The following is a 14,882-nucleotide window of genomic DNA, read 5'->3' as shown; positions in this document are numbered from 1 at the left end:
GCCGTTAGCCGCAACCGCTGAATGAATCCGCCCCTTTTAGCCGGTAAGGGCAAGCGAACTTGCCAGGCTCGTGCAGTCAACTGGTTTAGAGCACTAAGTTCAGACGGTGGAAGGCAATCTGCAGCAAGACGCAGAACAGAGTAAGTTGGCGCTCGCCGTTTATCGTCGCCGCTGCCAAGTGAGGCCGAAAGCGATGGGTCGCTGACTTTATATCTGGTGTTCGATGACGTCAGGAATCAGGTGAGAACGCCGCCGTTAGCCGCAACCGCTGAAGGAAACCGCCCCTTTTATCCGGTAAGGGCAAGCCAACGCTTGCCAGGCTCGTGAAGTCAACTGGTTGAGAGCACTAAGTTCAGACGGTGGAAGGCAATCTGCAGCAATACGCAAAAGAGAGTAAGGTGGTGCTCGCCGTTTATCGTCGCCGCTGCCAAGTGAGGCCGAAGGCGATGGGTCGCTGTCTTTATAGCTGGTGTTCGATGACGTCAGGAATCAGGTGAGAACGCCGCCGATAGCTGCAACCGCTGAAGGAAACCGCCCCTTTTAGCCGGTAAGGGCAAGCCAACGCTTGCCAGGCTCGTGAAGTCAACTGGTTGAGAGCACTAAGTTCAGACGGTGGAAGGCAATCTGCAGCAATACGCAAAAGAGAGTAAGGTGGTGCTCGCCGTTTATCGTCGCCGCTGCCAATTCTCATGTACCAACGACCCCATGCAAGAATTTTATTCTGAGGAAGAAGACCCGGTGAGAGGGCGGAACGTGTGAAGCGCGGAATTGCATAAGAATGAGGAGGGGAATCTTTTGCGGCATGATGGCTGCTAAAGTTGATTAACCGCTTGAAGTGCAACAATGTGAAAAGAAAAAGGCCTGCGAGCAGAAGGCCATCCGGGGGTGTGAAGCGTGGAGAGATAGCGGGTGTGGGTCACAAAGGCTGTCTGTCCAGCTGCGACAGGTGGCTTGGCATGACTAGTTGTATTGACCTGAAACACTCAGATGAGGAATTATTCTGCATGGTGGAACGAAATACTGAGAAAAATTTATATAAGCACAACACATATAAGTTTATATAATTATATACAATTATATAAAATGAGAACAAAGAGAAAGCATTAAAGTGAGGGTGCGGGGGCGGGCAGTTTTAATGGAATGCGGAATACAAGTGATCACTAAAAGTACTGGTAACTCAAGGAGGGCGCAAGGTAAAGATAAAATTCAACAAAGAAGAGAAAGATATTAGCATTGAGGCTGTAAAGAACCGGCCGGGGCGGAAGGGTAGGGTGAAGGAGGCAATTAAGCAGCGGTATGAAGTCCTGGTAAATGTTTTGACCATGTGCAAGACCTCTTTAAAGAATTGCGCCGGTGCCGGAATGTACCTGAGAGATTCTGTTTCCTCTTGAAATGATAATCCCTGGTTGTGAGGTTTTTATTTGTGGATTAGGGATGCCTCTCGACATTTTCTGTTCCTTGCAGATTAAAATCCTGATTGAAGAGAGAACAGCTTAAGCTGATGGAACTTGTGACGGCGTTGGTTAAAATGTTCCGCCGCTTCTTTTTGTAGTTTCCTTGCTGTTTCAAATTAATCTGGCGGTCATTGATAGTTTCTTTGATATATTCCTACTCCTCGTATTTTGCGTCGTTTTCTTTTTGAATCATGAACCAACTACTCCAAACTGGAGTTCTCCTTACCAGGTCTAACAATGATTGCGTATTTGATACAAACCTCGTGGCTTTATGTACTACGCATTTTGATGCCGACTGAATGCATTGGCCAGCAATACACCGCCCAGTCTGAAGAACCGACATAATTATCACCGCAACGTATATTTGACAGATTAATATTGGGCGTCGAGAGGCATGGCGGAAGTGGTGCCATTCGTTTATTCTTTCTCCTTTTGCAAGCACATCACACCTCGGCTTTGACACAGTGTTTCTGCAGTGGAGTGGCATGGCCATCACCCTAATCATCGTCTTTTTGGAATGTCATATGGGTCGAAAGTACATGGAACGGAACGTCGTCAACTCCTGACGACGACGATTCAACTGACATTGCCGCTGACTTCGACGCATGTCCCGTCGCGGTCTATGAACACTGGTGCAGTGATCGAACTATCGGTAGCCTACTAACACCTGAATATGCCTGTGGCCCAGAGGGGCGTAGAACCGGCATGGCGGAAGTGGTGCCTTCAAATATTTCTTGCTCCTTTTCAAGCACATCACACCTCTGCTTTGAGGCAGCGTTTCTGCAGTGCTGTCGGATGTGCATCCCTTCATCGTCAGCCTTTTGGAATAGTATATACGTCGACAGATCAGGCAGCGAAACGTCGTCAGCTCCTGACGAGTACGACTCAACAGACATCGCCGCTTACTTCGACAGATGTCCCGTGCGTGTCTATAAACACTGGCGCAGTGGTCGCCTTGTCGACAGCCTACAAATACCTGGATATGCCTGTAGCTCAGAGGGCCGTGGAACTGGCATGGCGGAAGCGGTGCCGTTCGTGTTTTTATTGCTGCTTTTCAGGCATATCACATCTCTGCTTTGAGGCCGCTTTTCTGCTGTGCTGTGCCATGCGCATCACCTTCGTCGTCACCCTTATGGAATGGGATATGCGTAGACACATCGAGGAGCGAAGTGTCGTCAGCTCCTGGCGAGTACGATTCAACAGACATCGCCGCTCACTTCGACAGATGTCCCGTGCATGTCTATAAACACTGGCGCAGTGGTCGCCTAAAATGCAGCGATGGCGTAGAGGTAGAGCGTCCGCCTCGTGTGCAAAAGGACCGGAGCTCAAATCCTGGTGCCGCGCAATTCTCCACCAGGTCTCAAAATAAAAAATCCGCGCGCCGATGGAATTGCATAACCAGACCTGGAGTGCAGCCTGATCCCGGAGACAAGAACCGACAACGCACTCTCACCAGAGCAGTATCTGGCCACCCTGGTGTAGTACTTGGCCACAACCTTCTATGATCAAACCAACTAACCATCTGCCCTCAGTCCCCAGCGGCTGCGGAGCAACTGACCACTGCGGCGGTCAGACCTGTGACGCAGCGGAGGGTGCTAGGAATCTCTGGCTCCGGACAGGCCGCCATTGGAATCTGAACCTGGCAACGTTTAACGCTAGAACTTTATCTAGTGAGGCTAGCCTAGCAGTGCTGTTCGAGGAACTAGCGGGAATTAAATGGGATGTGATAAGGCTTAGCGAAGTTAGGAAGACAGGTGGGGCTTATACAGTACTAAACGACGGACACATAATATGCTATCGCGGATTGGAGGATAGACGAGAACTAGGTGTGGGATTCCTCATTAATAAGAATTAGCTGGTAACGTAGAGGAGCTCTATAGTATTAACGAGAGGGTAGCAGCTATCGTAATTAGGCTGAATAGGAGGTACAAGCTGAAATTGGTGCAGGCCTACACACCCACATTCAGCCATGATGACCAGACCGTTGAAAGTTTCTATGAGGACGTAGAATCGGCAATGAATAAAGCAAAACCACAGTACGCTGTACTGATGGGCGACTTCAATGCGAGAGTGGGCAAGAAGCAGGCTGACGACCACGCGGCAGGTGACTATGGGATAGGTTCTAGTAATAGCAGGGAAGAGTTATTAGTCGAATTCGCGGATAAAAATAATTTACGGATATTTGAATAACTTTTCCGCAAGCGAGAAAACAGGAAGTGGTCCTGGAAGAGCCCCAATTGCGAAACTGAAAATGAAATCGACTTCATGCTATGCGGTAAACCTGGCATCATTCAGGATGTGGCCGTCCTCGGAAAGGTGCGTTGTAGCGACCATAGAATGGTAAGGTCTCAAATTAGCTTAGACTTGAAGAGGGAATGGAAGAAGCTAGTGAAGAGGAAGATCTTTAACGAGTTAACCGTAAGAGGGAAAGCACAGGAGTTTAGGATAGCACTGCAAAACAGATATTCGGCTTTAACTGAGGAAGGCTCTTTTGATGTTCATACAATGCACGATAATCTGACATCAATAACTACGGAGTGCGCAGTAGAAGTAGGCGGTAGGACAGTTCGACAGGATAACGCAAAGCCATCTCAGGTAACAAAAGATCTGTTTAGGAAGCGCCAAAGGATGCGGGCGCCTAACCCTACCGACAGAATAGAACTATCAGAGCTATCAAAGTTAATAAATAAGCGCAAGGTAGTCGACATAAGGAAGTTTAGTATGGAGAGAATCGAGCATGCTCTAAAGAACGGAGGTAGCCTAAAAGCAGTGAAGAGGAAACTCGGAATAGCTAAAAACCAGACGTATGCATTAAGACAAGCAGGGTAATGTCATTAGCAATTTGGATAATATAGTTAACGTAGCCGAAGAGTTCTGCACAGAGCTGTACAGTAGCCAATGTAATCAGAGCGTTAATGAGAAAGACAGCAGTGCACAGCAATGCGTCACCCCGCCAATAACGAAAGATGAAGTAAATAAAGCCTTAGAAGCAATGAAAAGGGGAAAAGCAGCTGGGGAAGATCACGTACAGCAGTTCTGTTGAAGGATGGAGGGGACATCGTGCTAGAAAAACTAGCCACCCTGTATAAGCAATGCCTTATGATCTCGACTGTACCAGGAGCTTGGGAGAATGCAACATTATCTTAATTCATAAGAAGGGGGCGCCAAGGACTTGAAAAATTACAGGCCAATCAGCTTACTATCCGTTGCCTACAAAGTATTTACTAAGGTAATCGCGAATAGAGTCAGGGCAACGTTAGACCTTCATCAACGAAATGATCAGGCTGGCTTTCGTAAAGGATAATAGTTCAGGAGCGTAAATTGCTGGGCTAGTTGGTTCATAATGTTGTCAGGGTGGAACCAGCGGAACACAGACGCAGGACAAGAAAAGGAGGTACACACACCACACCGCTGGACTTGCAACTGATTTATTTCGAAGAAAACCACCACATTTAAAGGATTCCCTGCGCAAGCGCACACTCTGGATGAAGGGAACAACTGTATTAAGATAAAAGAAAGTTATATTCTTTATCCGTGATAAAAACCGAGGGAACGCTGACACACAAGGAAACGTGTGTCAGCGTACAGAAATGAGGCGTACAGAAATGATTCTGAACAAATTTCACAATTTTATTAGGTATAGTTAAAGAAAAAAATGTGGGACGCATTTGTCCCATTGACACTAAATGGGAAAATGAAATGTGGGACGTATTTATCCCATTGACCTACACGGGTGCCACACTAGGTTAGTGTTGACTAACCACTTCATGGAATGGTCCAAAACAGGTCACACAAAGCGGGACTGAGCATGCCTTGCACAAGAAACTTGTTCGCACTTCTTTCCCCCTCGTGGAACACCAACGGCATCTGCGCCTATTTTCCACTTTCACAGGGTTGTGCTCTCTTCCCATGAACCGAACTTCATCCGATACGCCAACCATTTTGTGACCATTTTTTCTACCCTCCTTGTTCATTCTGAACGGCTTCCTGCTGCCGGTGGTTCTGAATGTCTGGCCATTGAGGAGTTCCCGTCCAAGAACCAATCGAAACCATAAGTAGGTCATTGGATTCACAGCATTTACTTGAATGAACGCGTTGACGATGGCTGCATCGAGCAAGAAATAAAATATTCTGTACCAGGACTTTTTGGACCTCCTGTCAGCTCGGTATGCATTGCGCTTTTGGTCGAATTTGTCGACTCCTCCCATCCAAGTGTTGTAGTCGGATATAGCCTTTGGACACTGGACAGAAACCGAAGACCCATTTGCAAGCTTGCGGACAACTACTTCTGTGTCCTTTGGGTGGTGAAAATTCGATAAAGCATGCACATTTTTAGTGTCACGCCACTGATATGCAACAATGCTTCCTTTTGATCGCCAGATATATTCTCCTTTTTTGAGTTTGTTGTCCATTTTCAATTCATCAGGCAGATCCTTCCTGTTTGTCCGGACTGTACCAACAGCAAGAATTCCTTTCTGTGCAAGGTCCTCCATGAGGCGAGTGGAAGTGAAGAAATTGTCAAAGTAGAGTTGTGTGCCAGGCTCAACGCCTTCTGCCAGAGACAATACGACGTACTCTCCAAGTGCTTGGTTGGCAGGACGCTTCGCATTTTTTCCTTCATACACCTGAAACGCAATCAGGTAGCCGGTTTCTGAATCGGCCCTGCACCACACCTTGTAGCCGCGTTTGATGGGCTTCATTGGCATGTATTGTTTCAGAGATGATCTTCCTTTGAATAGGATCATACTCTCATCTATAGCTTGATGAGCCGATGGCGTGTACTCTTTCTGAAAACGTTTGTTCAGAGCATCGATAAGAGGGCGTACTCTTGCCAGCCGGTCATATCCATCTTCGCCTCTTTTTTTTTCTTTCGTGTTGTCACTCAAATGCAGGCAATTCATGATGGATTGGAATCGCTTGAACGACATGACTTTTGAGATCTCTGGTGCATTGAAAAAGTTATCGCTGCTCCAGTAAAGGTAAAGCTGATGTCTTGGGTTTACGCTCATGAGAATCAAAATGCCGAAGAAAGCCCGAAGCTCATCTAACGTGATCGTTTTCCATTTTCGCCGGTTTTTCTGTTCTGCAAAGCGGTTTGTTTCATTTACAAGGAGCTGCATTACTTCGTCGTCGAAGTAGAGTGAAAAAGCTTCAATCGGTTTGGATGGCAAATTTTGTGACATCTCAGGATCCCATGTTTTTGGGATTTGCAGAACATGGTCTGGCTCGTCACAACCCCATGTGCCCGGCGTTTCTTCCTCATTTTCCACGATGTTGTCGCACAGGTCTAGCGATCTTTTCTGCCTCTTTGTTTTCTTTTTTGTATAGGTTGCCTTGCGTTTTGCCTGTCTGCTCGTTGACGCAGCCATTTCATCTGCACTGGCATCCTCATCTGTACTTGGAGGCGCAAGCTCGGGAATGACATTCTCGTCTGTGCTTTCACCATCCGAATCATTGGAGTCCGGATCGTCCGGTATGCTAAAATAGAGCTCTAGAGCTTCTTCTTGTGATAGAAATCGCTTCCCTGCATTAGAAAGCAACGACAAGTTCTAGATCAAATAATTCGAAAATTACCGCTCAAAATTCTGCCATTAGGCTTAGCAAAATGTGCAACTTTTTTCAGCATGGTATTGAAAATTTGCATTTATCTCATTATATGTCAGCTCAAATCTCAGAAACAAGAGCTGATTTTAATCCAGGGTTGTTTCTCTGAATGCAGAAAAAAGGAAATACTTACCAGGCATGTTGATTTTCTTTTCTGCCAGATCGCATATAGTCGAAAACTTCCAATGCATCAGAAAAAAAACAACGAAGTTTCAAGTTCTGGACTCACTGCCTCATCTAGTGGAGGCTGCTGAAACTATATTTAAAAGAAGTGCTGAAACCTCTCAATAGGTGGCAGCACATCACAAGAATGATTCCGGTTTCCTTCTGCTTCGTACGAGCCCTTTAGAGTCGAGCACTATGTGGGACGTATGTGTCCCACTGTCCCACAAAGGGTTAAATCCGCGTTGCCGAGATTCTTTTCATTTCTCTATCTTCATTTGTACTGTGTTCCTTGTTGCATTTTCATATTTTTGTTATATTTTTGACACCAATGCCGCCTTAGAAATTACAACTTTTACCTTATTGTTCTTTTTTCTTTTGTTTAATTTTCTTTTCTTCATGTGCTAGCCTTACTTTGTATAGATTTTATCTAAACCTTGTCTCGACATTGTATATGCTGTATACGCCCCTCCTCTCTGTGACGTACATCTGTACCCTGGGGGTAATTTAAATAAATAAATAAATAAATAAATAAATAAATAAATAAATAAATATCCCATCAGTTCGCTTATAAACGAAGAATTGACTTGGAATCGGACATACCTCAGTCTCTTTGGGTTGAATCTGATTCTCTATTCCTAGACATCGATAATAGAAATTTAATATTACCCAGTATTTACCGGTCACCGTCGTCACCAGTTTTCGATTTCTATTCCGGATTTCAAGAGAAATTAGATATTCTCTCATATGACAATCCAAATATTTTAATCATCATCAACCTGACTACACCCACTATAGGGCAAAGGCCTCTCTCATGTCTCTCCAATTAACCTTGCCCTTTTCAAGCTGCATCCGCCTTTTGCCTGCAAATTTCTTAATCTAATCCGCCCACTTAACCTTCTGCCGCCCTCTGCTACGCTCACTTTTTCTTGGAATCCACTCCGTTACCCTTAAGAACTATCGGTTATCTTGTCTTTGCATTACACGCCCTGTCCAAGCCCATTTTTTCCTCTTGATTTCGACTAAAATGTCACTAAACCGTGTTTGTTCCCTCACCCACTCTGCCCGCCTCCGGTCTCTTAACGTTACACCTATCATTTTTCTTTCCATGGCTCGCGGTGTTGTCCGTAACTTAACCTGAAGCATTTTCGTTAGCCTCCAAGCTTCTGCCCCGTAGGTGAGTACTGGTAAGATACAACTGTTGTACACTTTTCTCCTGGGGGATTTTGGCAAACTGCTATTCATGATCTGAGAGAACCTGCCCTATTCGCTCCACCTCATTCTATTCCTTATGGTTATTTCCCTCTCGCTATCTGGGTCAGCTGTCACTAACTGCCCTAAGAAGACGTTACTTAACCGGTTCCAGCACCTCTCTTCCAGTTGTGAACTGTTGTTCCGCTGCTATACTGTTGAACAATACTTTGGTTTTCTGCATGTTTTTAGACCCACCGTTGTGCTCTGCCTGTCCACCTCATTCATCATGATTTGCAGTTCACCTCCTGGGTGACTCACCAAGACCATGCCATCAGCGAATCGCAGATTATTTAGTTATTCTTCAATCACTCTTAATCTCATCAACATCATCATCATCATCCTTACTACACCCACTGCAGGGCAAGGGCCTCTCCCATGTCTCTCAAATTAACCCTATTTTTTGCAAGCTGCATCCACCTTTTGCCTGCAAGCTTCTTAATCTCATCCGCCCACCTAACCTTCTGCCGCCCCCTGCTACGCTTACTTTCTCTTGGAATCCACTCCGTTACCCTTAAGGACCAGCGGTTATCTTGCCTTCGCATTACATGCCCTGCCCAAGCCAATTTCTTTCTCTTGATTTCGACTAGGATGTCATTAACCCGTGTTTGTTCCCTCACCCACTCTGCCCGCTTCCGGTCTCTTAACGTTACACCTATCATTTTTCTTTCCATGGCTCGCTGCGTTGTCCTTAACTTAAGCTGAACTCTTTTCGTCAGCCTCCACGTTTCTGCCCCGTAGGTGAGTACCGGTAAGATACAGCTGTTGTACACTTTTCTCTTGAGGGAAATTGGTAAACTGCCACTCATGATCTGCGAGAATTTGCCATATGCGCTCCACCCCATTCTTATCCTTCTAGTTATCTCCCTCTCATGATCCGGATCAGCTGTCACTACCTGCCCTAAGTAGACGTATTCCGTCACAGCTTCTAGGCTCTCGCTGCCAATTGCGAACTGTTGTTCCCTTGCTAGGCTGTTGGACATTACCTTGGTTTTCTGCATGTTAATTTTTAGACCCATCGATCTGCTCTGCCTGTCTAACTCATTGATCATGATTTGCAGTTCACCTCCTGAGTGACTCAGCAAGGCAATGTCATCAGCAAATCGCCGATTATTTAGGTATTCTTCATTTATTCTTATTCCTAACTGTTCCCAATTCAGGCCTCGAAATACCTCCTGTAAACATGCGGTGAACAGCAATGGCGAGATCGTGCCTCCTTGCCTGACGCCCTTCCTTATTGGAATTTTATTGCTGATTTTATGGAGGACTATAGTAGCTGTGCAGTTGCTATATATATATCTTCCAGTATTTTGACATAAGGCTCTTCTACCCCCTGATTACGCAATGCCTGTATGACTGCTGAGGTTTCCACTGAGTCGAATGCTTTCTCGTAATCAATGAAAGCTAAATATAGAGGTTGGTTATATTCTGCACATTTCTCTATCACCTGATTGATAGTGCGAATATGATCTATTGTGGAATATCCTTTACGAAAGCCTGCCTGATCATTTGGTTGATTAAAGTATAACGTTTCCCTGACTCTATTAGTGATTACCTTAGTAAATACTTTGTAGGCAACGGATAGTAAGCTGATCGGCCTGTAATTTTTCAAGTCCTTGGCGTCTCCCTTCTTATGAATTATAATAATGTTTGCATTCTTCCAAGCTTCTGGTACAGTCGAGGTCATAAGGCATTGCGTATACAGGGTGGATAGTTTTTCTAGCACGATGTCCCCTCCATCCTTCAACAGATTTGCTGTTACCTGATCCTCCCCAGCTGCTTTTCCCCTTTTCATTGCTTCTAAAGCTTTCTTTACTTCATCTTTCGTTACTGGCGGGATGACGCATTGCTGTGCACTGCTGTCTTTCTCATTAGCGCTCTGATTACATTGGCTACTGTACAGGTCTGTATAGAACTCTTCGGCTACGTTAACTATCTTATCCATATTGCTAATGACATTGCCCTGCTTGTCTCTTAATGCATACATCTGGTTTTTACCTATTCCTAGTTTCCTCTTGAGTGCTTTTAGGCTACCTCCGTTCTTTAGAGCATGCTCGATTGTCTCCATATTAAACTTTCTTATGTCGGCTAACTTGCGCTTATTTATTAACTTTGATAGCTCCGTTAGTTCTATTCTACCGGTAGGATTAGACGCCTTCATGCTTTGGCGCTTCTTAATCAGATCTTTCGTTACCTGAGATATCTTCCCGGTATTCTTTCCAACTGTCCTACCGCCTACTTCTACTGCGCACTCCGTAATTATTGATGTCAGATTATCGTGCATTGAATGAACATCAAGATCGTCTTCCTCAGTTAAAGCCGAATATCTGTTTTGCAGTGCTATCCTAAACTCCTGTGCTTACCCTTTTACGGCTAACTCGTTAATGGTATTCTTCTTCACTAGCTTCTTCTGTTCCCTCCTCAAGTCTAAGCTAATTCTAGACCTTACCATTCTGTGGTCGCTACAACGCACCTTTCCGAAGACGGCCACATCCTGAATGATGCCAGGTTTAGCGCATAGTATGAAGTCGATTTCATTTTTAGTTTCACCATTGTGGCTCTTCCAGGTCCACTTCCTGTTTTCTCGTTTGCGGAAGAAGGTATTCATGATCCGTAAATATTTCTATCCGCGAATTCGACTAACTCTCCCCTGCTATTTCTAGAGCCTATCCCATAGTCACCTACCGCGTGGTCGTCAGCCTGCTTCTTGCTCCCCTTCGCGTTGAGGTCGCCCATCAGTACAGTGTACTGCGATTTTACTTTATTCATTGCCGATTCTACGTCCTCATAGAAACTTTCAACGGTCTGGTCATCATGGCTGGATGTGGCTGCGTAGGCCTGCACCACTTCCAGCTTGTACCTCCTATTCAGCCTAATTAATATAGCTGCTACCCTCTCGTTAATACTATAGGGCTCCTCTACGTTGCCTGCTATATCCTTATTAATGAGGAATCCCACACCTAGTTCTCGTCTATCCTCTAATCCGCGATAGCGCAGTATGTGTCCATCCTTTTGTACTGTATACGCCTCACCTGTCCTCCTAACTTCGCTAAGGCCTATCACATCCCATTTATTTCCCGCTAGTTCCTCGAACTGCACTGCTAAGCTAGCCTCATTAGATAAAGTTCTAGCGTTAAACGTTGCCAGGTTCGGATTCCAATGGCGGCCTGTCCGGAGCCAGAGATTCTTAGCACCCTCCGTTGCGTTACAGGTCTGAGCGCCTCCGTGGTCAGTGGCTCCGCAGCCGCTGGGGACTGAGGGCCGAGGGTTAATTGGTTTGATCATAGAAGGCTGTGGCCAAGTACTACACCAGGGTGGCCAAATCCTGCTCTGGTGGGAGAGTGCGTTGTCGGTTCTGGTCACCGAGATCAGGCCGCACTCCAGGCCTGGTTATGCAATTCCATCGACACGCGGATTTTTTTTTTGAAACCCGGTGGAGAATTGCGCGGCACCAGGATTTGAGCCCCGGTCCTTTTGCACGCGAGGCGGATGTTCTACCTTTACGCCATCCCTGCATGTCTCTTATTCTTATTCTCACTTATACTCTTATTATGAACTGTTCCCAATTCAGGCCACAGAATAACTCCAGTAAACAGGCGGCAAACAGCGTTGGCGGTGACTGGCAATGTCGTAGTAGTGGATGACATAAGCATCAATCTCCTGGATGTATCTGCCATACATACCACGAACTACAGCAGCTCATTCCCTAGCTTTCGTTTCCAGTGGATCATCACGGCTACAACTCGATGCCCTATTTCTGGTAGTAACACACTCATTGATCATGCTCTAACAAAGTTATCCCTTCCAGAAGCTGGCTTTCTGAAATAGACATCAAATATCATTGCCCGATATTCATGCGCTTTTCCATTACAACTCAAAACCATAGCAGAACGAAATACAGAAAGATTGTCTTGGATAAAGAAAATTTCCTCACTGCAGTGGCTGAGACTGACTAGCAGTCGAATATGTTCCCTCACCAAATTTGCCGGCAGTTGATCCTCAACAAACTTATTCGCAGTGTTTATCAACTCTGACCTCATTACTTCCCACTCAAAAATTATAAAGTGTAAAAAAACTAGCTTCGCCACAGAACCAATGGCTCACCGAGAGCCTTCTTAAATCAAGGCCCAAAAAAAAAGAAAATATGGAAAAAACGGCAGCCCTCCAACCTTAAACTTTTTGCTCGATACCCAGAAATATAGGAATACATTGCCGGCATTATTAAAACAGCTAAAAGAACCTATTATGAACAAACATTTCTTGAGGGCGGCAACAATATGCAAAAAAAGTGGGAAAAAGTTAAATCATTCTTAGAAAGAAACGAAAAACGCAAGGAAATCACTTTAATCCAACGTAACGGTATCGACTACAGTAATCTAAAAGAAAATGCAATTGCTTTTAACTGTTTGTTTATTGAGAGCAACAATCTTCTTAGCAAAGCTCTCCAACCCCCTTTATCCAGTTGCCTCCGCCACTTTTCTTCCTCTTTCCAACCAAACCACAAGAAATAATTGACATAACGCTCAATTTGTTAACATTAAGTCCTGTTTTCGATAACATACATCCTCTTCATCTAAAATGATTGCGCATCTAAATAGTGGCATCCTATCACATATTTTGTACCTGATTATCCACATGAACTAAAGCGTAGAAAGATTATTCCGGTCCTAAGGAGAGTGACAATTGTAATGACAAATTATCGCTGTTTGCATTCTTCTTTGTCCAAACAAAGTAACTGAAAAACTAATTGCGAATTGTCTTGTTAAGTATTTGGATAAATTTAATATAATATGGCGATGAGAGTATGGCTTTCGTTCTGGGTATTCTACTGAACTTGCTCGTATAACTATTACAGACAAATTAAGAATTGCCATTGATGAATGAAAATTGGCAGGGGTCGTCTTTATGAACTTGTCAAAAGCTTTTGACACCTCTAATCATCCAATTTTATTCACTAGGCTTGAATTAATTGGTACTGCCGGCCTCCCGTTTTTATTGCTACAAAGCTACTTGAAAATAGATCGCAAACTCTCCCTATTTCAGGTGCTTATTTTGATGTTTTTTACACACTTAGGCGTACCACAGTGTTCTACTCTGCGCCCACTTTTATTTTTAATTTGAAATAATACTTTTCCAAAGTGCCTCCATTCTTCCAACTGCATATTATATGGTGACGACAACACCACAATTTACAACTTAGATTCAAACGTTACTAATCTCTTATTTCAACTTAATAACGATCTGGACAGCCTTCTACATTGGTGAAATCAACACAGTTTGACCATCAATTCAAGCAAAACGAAGTTCGTTGTTTTCAGCTCGCATCAACGCCAGTCACTTTGCATTCCTACTGTCTCAATTGGTCTGTATCTCATAGAGGCTAGAGATTTCGCCTAATTTTATCAAAGTTAGATGTTCGGCTAGTTGGATTTGTGTATTCTGACTGTGTATTTGGGCAGCAATCTAAAGTTTCACAAACACATAACCAATATAAATAATAAAATGGCGTACGTTTTGAGAATCTTTATTAAAGGCCGTCCATACTTTTCTAACGGTACCTTAATATCCTTATATGACGCATTTATATGCCCACACATCAGTTACTCAATAGAATCCTGGGGAACCACGTATGGACCTAAAATCATTGCACATAATTCAAACTCAAGGTATTCGTACACTTACCTACACTCTTAATACATCGATGCCGCATTTATTCTCCAGGAACGTAACTTCCTCTCCGTATCACAGCTTGTTAGATATTCTCTTTGCATTCTCATGTGCAAAGTTGTCAGAAATCTAATTTCTCTTCCTCAAATACCACAGCATTATCTTATAAACGCCAACATAACCCGGTTTGCACTCAATAACAGCATTGCCCTACCCAAAGTACGCGCCAATAACGGGAAACAGGCAATTCATTTCTCGTCACTTGATGCCTGCAACACTTTACCGATAGAGCTAAAAAATCCTCATTCAATCTTCATCTTTAAAGCACATTTTAAACTACCAATTCTTAGCTAACAACCCTCATTGTGATTTATTCATTTTCTTTTTTTACATGCATTTTGCACTCATACTAACCTTCTTTATAAATGAGCATGATATGTAATTCAGTATGTTTCGGTGGTCCTTTGTAATAGGTTTATTAAAGTGTTAATTTCTTTCTGATGTGTCTGCTTTAGGTTGTATCCCATATGAATATCTTCAAAACTCTCATATTCATCTGATCTGTCTCAACAGTTAGATATTTTACACGATGTACTTGATCAGAAGGTCCCATTAGAGTCTTTGAATGCGACACCTCGTTCTGCATGGTATGCTGTACGTATGGAATTTATAAACAAATAGCCTTATTCTGATTCTGAATTTGAATCTGAAATCTAGGACTGAACATTACGTGGCAATACTCGC

This window comes from Amblyomma americanum, chromosome 8, assembly GCF_052857255.1.
Source record: "Amblyomma americanum isolate KBUSLIRL-KWMA chromosome 8, ASM5285725v1, whole genome shotgun sequence".
Taxonomy (NCBI): domain Eukaryota; kingdom Metazoa; phylum Arthropoda; class Arachnida; order Ixodida; family Ixodidae; genus Amblyomma; species Amblyomma americanum.
This window is presented reverse-complemented; position numbering follows the sequence as displayed.